This window comes from Triticum dicoccoides, chromosome 7B (assembly GCF_002162155.2).
Source record: "Triticum dicoccoides isolate Atlit2015 ecotype Zavitan chromosome 7B, WEW_v2.0, whole genome shotgun sequence".
NCBI lineage: Eukaryota > Viridiplantae > Streptophyta > Magnoliopsida > Poales > Poaceae > Triticum > Triticum dicoccoides.
Window position 1 is genome coordinate 583979499 of NC_041393.1, and position 10487 is coordinate 583989985.

At 47.5% G+C, this 10487-nt stretch overlaps 1 pseudogene; it reads left to right on the top strand.

Moving 5' to 3' along the window:
• Window positions 1-6656: 6656 nt before the first annotated feature.
• LOC119341402 lies at window positions 6657-10023 on the top strand (annotated as a pseudogene).
• Window positions 10024-10487: the final 464 nt, after the last annotated feature.

The window sequence follows — 10487 nt, forward strand, 5'->3', positions numbered from 1 at the left end:
TTCACTCGTTGTTGATCGACACGTTCATTGCTGGGTCATGTATGCCTGTCCCTGTAAGTTAGTGCCACTTTGGGTTCATAACTAGCCATGTCAGCCCGGGTTCTTTGTCATATGGATGCTAGCGACACTATCATATATGTGTGCCAAAAGGCGCAAATGGTCCCGGGCGAGGTAAGGTGGCACCCGTGGGAATACCGTGCGTGAGGCCGCAAAGTGATATGATGTGTTACATGTTAGATTGGTGTGGCATTAGATCGGGGTCCTAACATGAAGTAAATGAGAAGGGTGCATGTCTCAAAATATCATTTACCTCTGTTTTAAAAACTTGAGCTCTGGCACCTCTGCAAATCATTGCTTCCCTCTGTGAAGGGACTATCTATTTACTTTTATGTTGTGTCATCACATTCTCAAATAGGTGCCAAAACCTGAGAGCACTGTTGTCATGCTGATGCATTGTGTATAGCTAATGTTGGGTGCATCATGACTGGATCTTTTCTACCATGAATTACAATGTTTAGTCGCTGCTTGAACTTTTGGGGTGCTCTGCATTTATGTTTTGCAGTCTCAAAAAGGGCTAGCGAGATACCACTATTGTCATATTATATCATGGTTGTTTCGACAACATGTTGCTATTTGAGATATCTTATTATTGCTCTCTAGTTGTTTATGTCATTGATATGAGTTAATATAATTTTTTAAGAGTTATTGTCGACATGTTTAGTTATAACCCTTGCTGAAAACATGGGTGTTGTTTAAGCTTATTTATGAAACAACAGCAAAAGAGTTCATAAATTTTTTTCTTTTTCACTTTCAGTTTATCAACTGAATTGCTTGAGGACAAGCAAAGGTTTAAGCTTGGGGGAGTTGATACATCTCCAACGTATCTACTTTTCCTAACGCTTTCCTCTTGTTCTGGACTCTAATTTGCATGATTTGAATGAAACTAACCCCAGACTGATGATGTTTTCAGCACAACTACCATGGTGTTGTTTTTGTGCAGAAATAAAAGTTCTCGGAATGGAACGAAACTTTGCGAGGATTTTTTTATATCAAATAAAAGAATTTCTGGAGCCAGAAGGTACCTGATGGGGCACCTGGGTGGGCACAATCCACCGGGGCGCGCCAGCCCACCCAGGCACACCCTGGTGGGTGCTGCCCACCTGGTGGCCCCGCTGACCCACAAACCGACGCTATAAAATCCCATATTTCTAGAAAAAAAATAAAGGAGAAAGAATTATCGTGTTTCACGAGACGGAGCCGCTGCCATCTCCTATTCTTCAATGGGAGGCCAAATCTGGAGTCCATTTGGGGCTCCGGAGAGGGGGATCTTCGATCTTCGTCATCACCAACACATCTCCATCGCCAAGTCCATGATGCTCCCCACCGGGACTGAGTAATTCCTACGTAGGCTCGCTGGTCGGTGAGGAGTTGGATGAGATTCATCACGTAATCAAGTTAGTTTTGTTAGGGCTTGATCCCTAGTATCCACTGTGTTCTGAGATTGATGTTGCTATGACTTTGCCATGCTTAATGCTTGTCACTTTGGGCCCAGGTGCCATGATTTCAAATCTGAACCGTTTATGTTATCACCATTACGTCCATGTTCTAGATCCGATCTTGCAAGTTATAGTCACCTACTACATGTTATGATCCGGCAACCCCGGAGTGACAGCAGTCGGGACCACTCCCGGTGATGACCATAGTTTGAGGAGTTCATGTATTCATCGTGTATTAGTGCTTTGTTCCGGTTCTCTAATAAAAGGAGGCCTTAATATCCCTTAGTTTCCAATAGGACCCCGCTGCCACGGGAGGGTAGGAAAAAATATGTCATGCAAGTTCTTTCGATAAGCACGTATGACTATTTACGGAATACATGCCTACATTATATTTATGAACTGGAGCTAGTGTCGTATCGCCCTAGGTTATAACTGTCTCATGATGAATATCATCCAACGATTCACCGATCCAATGCCTATGAATTTATCTTATATTTTTCTTGCTAAGTTACTACTACTGCTACTGTTATCGTTACTGCTACAATATCACCGCTATCACTGTTACCGTTACCGTTACTACTGCTGCTATCATCAAAACTATCATACTATTGTGCTACTAATCACTTTGTTGCAGATAATTAATTTCCAGGTGTGGTTGAATTGACAACTCAGCTGCTAATACCTTCAAATATTCTTTGGCTCCCCTTCTGTCGAATCTATAAATTTGGGTTGAATACTCTACCCTCGAAAACTGTTGCGATCCCCTATACTTGTGGGTTATCACACATGCATGACTACATGAAAACATTGTGGGAACATCTGCAGGTATTGATCAGGTGGTGTCAGACTAGTATAGAGATGTATTTTAGTTCACAAAAACTATTAATTTATTAGCCAAAGGACAATGTGCATTTTGATGTTGAGCGGATGCTTAGAGCATCTCCACTCGCCCCCCAACAGGCCCCTGATACGTCCATTTTGCATCATGTTTTCTTACTGTTATTTATAATATTTTTATCCATAATAATGCTTTTTGGAGTAATTCTAATGCCTTTTCTCTCATAATTTGCAAGGTACACACCAAGAGGGAGAATTCTGGCAGCTGGAAATCTGGACCTGAAAAAGCTACGTCAGGCTACCTATTCTGCACAACTCCAAACAAGCTGAGCCTTCATGGAGAATTTTTATGGAATATTTAAGGAATATTGGAGCAAATAACTACCAGAGGGGCCCCACCAAGTGGGCACAACCCACCTAGGCGCGCCAGAGAGCCCAGGCGTGCCCTCCTGGGTTATGCCCTCCTCGGCCCACCTCCGGTGCCCATCTTCTGGTATATAAGTCATTTTTACCTAGAAAAAATAAGGGAAGGACATTCGGGACGAAGCGCCGCCACCTCGAGGCGGAACTTGGGCAGGAGCATTTTTGCCCTCCGGCGGAGCGACTCTGCCGGAGGAACTTCCCTCCCGGAGGGGGAAATCATCGTCATCATCATCACCAACAACTCTCCCATCTTGAGGAGGGCTATCTTCATCAACATCTTCACAGCACCAACTCCTCTCAAACCCTAGTTCATCTCTTGTGTTCAATCTTTGTGTCAAAACTATAGATTGGTGCCCGTGGGTGACTAGTAGTGTTGATTAGATCTTGTAGTTGATTACTATATGGTTTATTTGGTGGAAGATTATATGTTCAGATCCATTATGCTATTCAATACCCCTATGATCTTGAGCATGTTTATCGTTTGTGAGTAGTTACTTTCGTTCTTGAGGTCATGGGAGAAATCATGTTGCAAGTAATCATGTGAACTTGATATGTGTTCGATATTTTGATGGTATGTATGTTGCCATTATCTTAGTGGTGTCATGTGAACATCGACTACATGACACTTCACAATATTTGGGCCTAAGGGAATGCATTGTGGAGTAGTAAATAGATGGTGGGTTGCGAGAGTGACAGAAACTTAAACCCCAGTTTATGCACAATTCCGTAAGGGACCGATTGGATCCTATAATTTAATGCTATGGTTAGAATTTATTCTTAATACTTTTCTTATAGTTGCGGATCCTTGTGGGAGGGTTAATCATAAGTAGGAGGTTTGTTCAAGTAAGATTAGCACCTAAGCACCGGTCCAGCCACATATCAAATTATCAAAGTAGCGAACACAAATCAAACCAACATGATGTAAGTAACTAGATGAAATTCTCGTGTACCCTCAAGAGCACTTTGCTTATCGTAAGAAACCGTTTTGGCCTGTCCTTTGCCTAAAAAGGATTGGGCTACTTTGCTGCACTTTTGTTACTACTATTGTTACTCGCTCGTTACAAATTATCTTGCTACCAAACTACTCCGCTACTTACAATTTTAGCACTTGCAGACATTACCTTGCTGAAAACCACTTGTCATTTCCTTCTGCTCCTCGTTGGGTTCGACACTCTTACTTATCGAAAAGAGCTACAATTGACCCCATATACTTGTGGGTCATCAGCCCCCAGCGTGCCTTTTTTAGCGCCGGTGGCGAAAAATCGGCCTAGTTGCGCCCCCAGGTCCTTGTTTATCGCGGATTTGGGCCAAAATAATAGTCGGCAAACCCAAGCCAAACCCAGCCCCCCGGGGGGCGCCTGGGGGCGCCGGACGAAGCGAAAAGGCGCGTGGGCCTGCTCTGTCGGCGACCAATAGGCCTTTTCCCGCTGTTTTCCACCTTTTCCCTCCATTTCCTAATTGCTTCTCCCCTTCTGCCCCGCCCCTCCCACCATTCTCCTCCCACTCCCCGCCATCCGGCCGCCCATGCCGCCGAAGAAGTATTCGGCCCCTCGCTTCGCTGCCGCTGCCGGTTCCACCCAGCCGAAGCAGAAGAAGCCGAGGGTGCCGATGGCAAAACCATCGGGCATGTCCAACACCGAGTGGAGGGCGGTGGTTCAGCGCCGGGAGGCTGTCACCACCGACCGGTAGAACAGGCTCAACGCCAACAAGTCCAGGGATGCGGCCGCGTCAGCGGCAGCGCCGGAGCAGGCAGAGGCGTCTCACGCGGGGATGATGAATTCGCCCGGCCACCGCCCGCAAGCTACGTGGAGCCAAAAGAGTGTCGCGTCGTCGGCCAACTTCTCGCCGCCGTCGCCCTGGGGGTATGCACCCTCGCCTGGCTACTCCGACGGCAACGCGCATGGTGGATCCATCCCGAACATCACCTTCCCACATGGCGCGCTGCCACGTGCCTCACCCTCCGGTCTGAACCCCGACCAGCGCACTCCCTCTCCCGCATTCGCCGCCCCCACACCCAGTACAACTACTCTCCACCAGTGTACTCAGCCTTGCCGATTCCGCCTGTGCGCTGGGGCGTCCTACCCTTCTCACAAGCCTTGGCACCACATTTCGGCAACCCCGACACGACCAACGCTGACATGGACGAGATCATCACGAGCGGTTCGGTCGCCGCTGCCTCCTACCCCGGGTTCCACGCGCAAGACGACACAATGGACACCGCTGTCAACATGGACGACGAGCTCGACGACACCGAGGAGGAAGAGGAGGAGATGGAGCCGATGCTAGCAAGGAAAGGGAGAAAGAAGAAGCGGGGGCCAATGCCAGGCCGGGCGAGCCGCGCGTCAAGTGGACGTCCAAAGAAGACGAGTGCCTCGCCGAAGCATGGAAGACCGTTAGCATCGACCCGATCACCGGCGCGAACCAGAACGCTGACATGTACCGGAGACGGGTCAAGTCGACGTTTGATGAGCACAAGCTGGTCGACCCCTAGATCACTACCATCCACATGCAGCGAGGCAAAAAGGCCATGTCAAACCATCGGGCGATCATCTAGGCGGCCTGCAACAAATGGCATGTGATCGTCGAGGAGATCGCGGCTCACCCAGAAAGCGGCGCCAACGTCGACGGTCAGTATGTCCAGCCGCCAGCTCACTTATTTCGCCGTGTACGTCGCCGACAGTTGTTCTCCAATTGTGCAGATGGTTCGGATGTTCGACATGTACCGCCAGGACAGCAGGGACCAAGGGTTCAAGTTCCTTCATGTGTCCTCCCGGATCGAGTCGTGCGAGAAGTGGAGGGATGTCCGGCTCACCCTCGCCAAGGCCAAGGATCGTACAAGCCGGACGCGCCCGCCCTGGGGGCGGCGGATGGGCGCCCTGATGGAAACAAAAGAGCCAAGACGACGAGGGACGCGGCACCGGCTGTCGAGCGGCTACAATCATCGATCGAGCAGTGCATCGCCGACGCCAAGAACAACGCCGCAAAGAGGGAGGAGAAATCCGACGCGCGGTGATCGGCGTTGATGATGAAGCAGGACGTGAAACTCGACCTACTCCAGACCAACGTCGCCGTGAAGAAGAGGAACACAGACCTGTCGTTCTTGATGGGGGCAGACATGTCGATGATGGACGAGCAGGTCAAGGCGTGGTACCTGACGAAGCGCGGCCTCATCTTGAACCAGATGCCTTCAACCACCGCGCCTACGCCCATGCCGACCCCAACACCGACGCCCAGCCCGAGCGATGAAGCCACGCCGACGCCGACACCAGCCAGCCCGAGCACAGAAGCCACGCCGACGCCGGCCAGTCCCACGCCGGAGGAGCCCGTCGTTTGATGCATTCCTTTGCCTACGCGTCCTTCGTTTTGAACGCCGAACTTTCGTGTGTGTTTGATCGCCGAACTTGTGCCCTTTTTTGGCAGCGGAAAAGACAAGTTTGAATTTATGCGCGTCTTGAGCCAAAACCTGGGAGCGCGGTTGGGAACTGGATCACTTGCAGGGCGAAAAACCGCCGGCGCATATGCCAAAACGAAATCACCGGATGCGCTGTGGGGCCGAACCGTAAGAGATCGCCTATGATCGCCGAACTTGTGCCCTTTTTCGCCACCGGTAAATTTCCTTTTTCGCACGAGTAATGCTACATGTACAAACGAGTTATAAGGTTTTACAAAGAGAGTTAATTTGATTGGTCAATAGATGAGAAGGCGGCCAAACGCCTGAAAATCAGAGGGGGACAAGTTTGTGATTAGTTAGTAGATGAAAAAAATCCTAGTCAGCGTGTAATTGCATGTAACTCTTTGTATGTTTAGCATTATTGTTTTCACACCTCATAATCGCATTTCCACCCCACCCCTCGGCTTCAGAGCGCCCCAGTTTGCGATATCCTGCCGCGTTGACCCAAAGCCCAGATTCAGTACGACGGCTTTCCCCCTTCCCCCCTTCCCTCCTCTCATCCCATTTGCTTGATAAAACTTCTCCAGATCCATTTCCTCCTTGCCACCAAGCACAGGGGAAGGCGGCGGGTTCGGTTGGAGCTAGCTAGGGTGAGGCCGCAATCCATTGGCAGCTTATTATTCCATTGATTCTGCACAAGTGAGTAGCGAAGAGATGGAAGGAATCCTGGTGAGTGCCGCCACGGGGGTCCTGAAATCCCTCCTCTGTAAGCTCGCCGCACTCCTGGAGGGGGAGTACAGGATGCACAAGGGCCTGAGGCGCGACATCGCCTTCCTCAAGGATGAGCTGAGCAGCATGAATGCTCTCCTGGAGAAGCTGGCCGAGGCGGAGGCTCTCGACACGCAGCTCAAGGAGTGGAGGGACCAAGTGAGGGAGATGGCCTATGAGATTGAGGATTACATCGACAAGTACATGAATCACCACACCCACCGTGATCCGGACAAGCCTAACGCTGTCATGGAGCTCTTTTGGAAGGGCGTCAGCAAGGTGAAAAACTTTGGAGCTCACCATGAGATGGCAGTGCAAATCAAAGAACTCAAGTCCCGCATCATCGAGGCAAGTCAGCGCCGTGACAGGTACAAGCTTGATGCGATGGTCTGTTCTGCTAGCTCCAATGCTGTGCGCACAGACCCTCGGTTGCCTGCCCTCTTTGTGGAGGGAGCCAGCCTTGTTGGGATTGAAGGTCCAAAGGATGAGTTAATTAAGTTGGTCACGGATGAGGAGGTCTCACTGAAGGTTATTTCTCTCATAGGTTTTGGAGGGTCAGGGAAGACAACTCTTGCTAATCAAGTATACCAAAAAACTGGCAAACTGTTCAATTGCCAAGCTTTTGTGTCGGTGTCACAAAATCCTGACATAAGAAAGATTTTGCGGTCCGTGCTCTTGCAAATAAGAAAGGAAGACTCTCCCATTTCTCGATCGAGTGATGAGGAGTGGCTCATCAACTCAATGAGAGATTTCTTGAAGGACAAGAGGTACACTTTTTAAATGACTAAATGACATGATTTTACACAGCCTATCACAATATCGCTGAATACTCATAACTTTGTTTCCATAACATTCATGTTTATCAGCTTGAGATTTATGGTTCTATCGGTTTACTATATGTGTGAAATACTTACCATATTATGTCTTGACTGTATTCAATGATATTGATCTGAATGAATATCAACTCATTTTTTTGACAGGTATCTTATAGTAATTGATGATATATGGAGTATCCAAGCGTGGAAGACTATCAAGTGTGCCTTGCTTGAAAATTCCTGTGGTAGTAGAATAATAGTGACAACACGAAATGCCAGTGTTGCCAAGTCATGTTGCTTCCCTCGCCTTGACCTTGCATATGAATTAAGGCCTCTGACTGAAGCTGATTCGAAAATCTTGTTCTTTACACGAGTTTTTGGCTCTGGAAAAATGCCCACTTCACCTGAATGAAATTTCAACTGAGATCATAAAAAAGTGTGGTGGTTTACCATTAGCAATCATCACAATTGGTAGTCTGTTGACCACAAAATCAGATAGCAGAGAAGACTGGATCAGGGTTCGAAATTCGATTGGCCGAGGACTTGAGAAAAACCCTCATGTGGAGGAAATGGAAAGGATCTTATCACTTAGCTATAATGATCTTACTCTCCAACTGAAGACCTGCCTACTGTATTTAAGTATGTATCCGGAAGATTATGAGGTCCAAATGGAAGATTTGGTGAGGAGGTGGATAGCGGAAAGATTTGTTAAGGTTGATGGTGGGAAAAATTTATTTGACACAGCAAAAGATTATTTCTATGAACTGATAAACAGAAACATGATCCAAGCAACATATATCAACTATGATGGTCAAGCAATGGCATGCCGTGTGCATGATATGATCCGTGATCTCATTATATCCAAGGCAGTGGAAGAAAATTTTATCACTTCTAGTGGTCATCAAACACATAGCTTGGTCTCACAGCATAAAATTCGCCGACTCTCGATTGACTACCGTGGCCTCGAAAATGTGAAGACAGTGTCATCCATGGTCACTGCTCATGTTCGAACCCTTGGCGTCTTTGGATGTACTGATCAAGTACCTCCCCTTTCTGAATTTCCAACCCTGAGAATGCTTGCTCTAGACAGGAGCGAGAAGTTGGAAATTGGTTATCTTAAAAATATAACAAAGTTGTGTCTGTTGAGGTACCTGCGGATTGAAGGAAGCTGCATTACAGAACTCCCTGAACAGATCGGAGATCTACAGTGTTTGGAGATGCTGGAGTTATATGGTACTGGTATAAGGGAATTTCCAACAAGTATTGTTCAGCTGCTGCAACTGAAACTGCTACTTGTTGATGGCGCAAAATTACCACATGGCATTGGGAACATGCAAGGCCTAGAGGAACTGTCATGCATAACCGTAGACGACAGCACCTCAATCAATCTATTGCAGGAGTTGGGAGGTTTGACTAGAATGAGAATTCTTGGCCTGAAGTTGTGCATGAGCGCACATAAGACAAGCACAAGATATGTGGATAAATTGGTTTCATCGCTTGGCAGACTTGGTAGCTCTCAGCTTGAGCGTCTGTCCGTCAAAACGGATGGTCGTTTGATTGACATTCCGTTTGGTTCGTGGTCCTCGCCTCCCTGTCTCCTGCAGGAACTAATCACCTCTGATTTGTGTCTCTGTCGGATACCTGATTGGATGGCCTCAATGGCCAACCTCACCTGCCTTCAAATCGGCGTTAATCAAGTGACGCAGGAGACCCTTCTCGTCCTTGGGGGTTTGCCTGTCTTGTTATCTCTGACGCTGAACGCCTCACAAAATGCTGAACCCAAACAAAGGCTCGTGGTCAGTAACAACATATTCCGATGCCTGAAGCGGTTCCTCCTCTATTGTGAGGTGGGTCTTCTGACGTTTGAAGCAGGAGCCATGCCAAAACTCAAAGCACTCGAATTTCAGATTGTGGCGCTCGAAGCGAAATCTGCGTGCATCCTCCCGACCTTGGCATCAGTCACCTCTGTGCCCTGAGTGATCTCTGCATCTGGATTGACTGCCAGGGTGAAAAGGCTGAGGAGGGGGTTCACGAGCTGGAGTCTGCAATCAGGATTGCGGCCAGCCTACTTCCCAACCGCCCTACACCATATTTCCATAGGCTGTATTGAGGTGGAGATGAGAACGACTGATGCAGCGTAAGCCCATCCCACATTGTCTGGATCTACTACGCTGTATCACTTCTTCCTATTTTATCAAGCTGGGTCTGACAATCCAAGAAGCTATCTAGGGTTGCTGTAAACAATTATTTTCATCTCATAACTCTTGAATATAGATTTCCCCATCGCCCATAATCCCTCACTATATCACTGAAAACTTAAATATTAAATTAGATCAATAATATATATTTTTTTACTTCAAAATTATACCACTGAAAACTTCTTTTCTACGAATTCAATGGTATAACTGTTATCACATATAATCAACATTTGGTTGGTCTAATTTCTGGTCAAAGTTGAATTTTGGGGTGTGTGTGCGTCTTATTCATTGGAATGGAGTCTGTGCATGTCGTGGAGAATTCAACTTGAAACATGTGCATCAATGTATAAAAGTTCATGCTCCTATGCTCGTACAATTCAACACTTGACCATCCAAACAAGATTTAGAATTGTTGTTCCTCTTGAATTCCAAGAGCCAAATATATGAACCTCCAATCACCAAAATCGACTGTGAATTTCCATGACTCGATAGCTGAAAACAATGTTGAAGAGCTCAGACAGTTGTTACTAACCGTCTCTAGGGAAGAAATATGTATGAC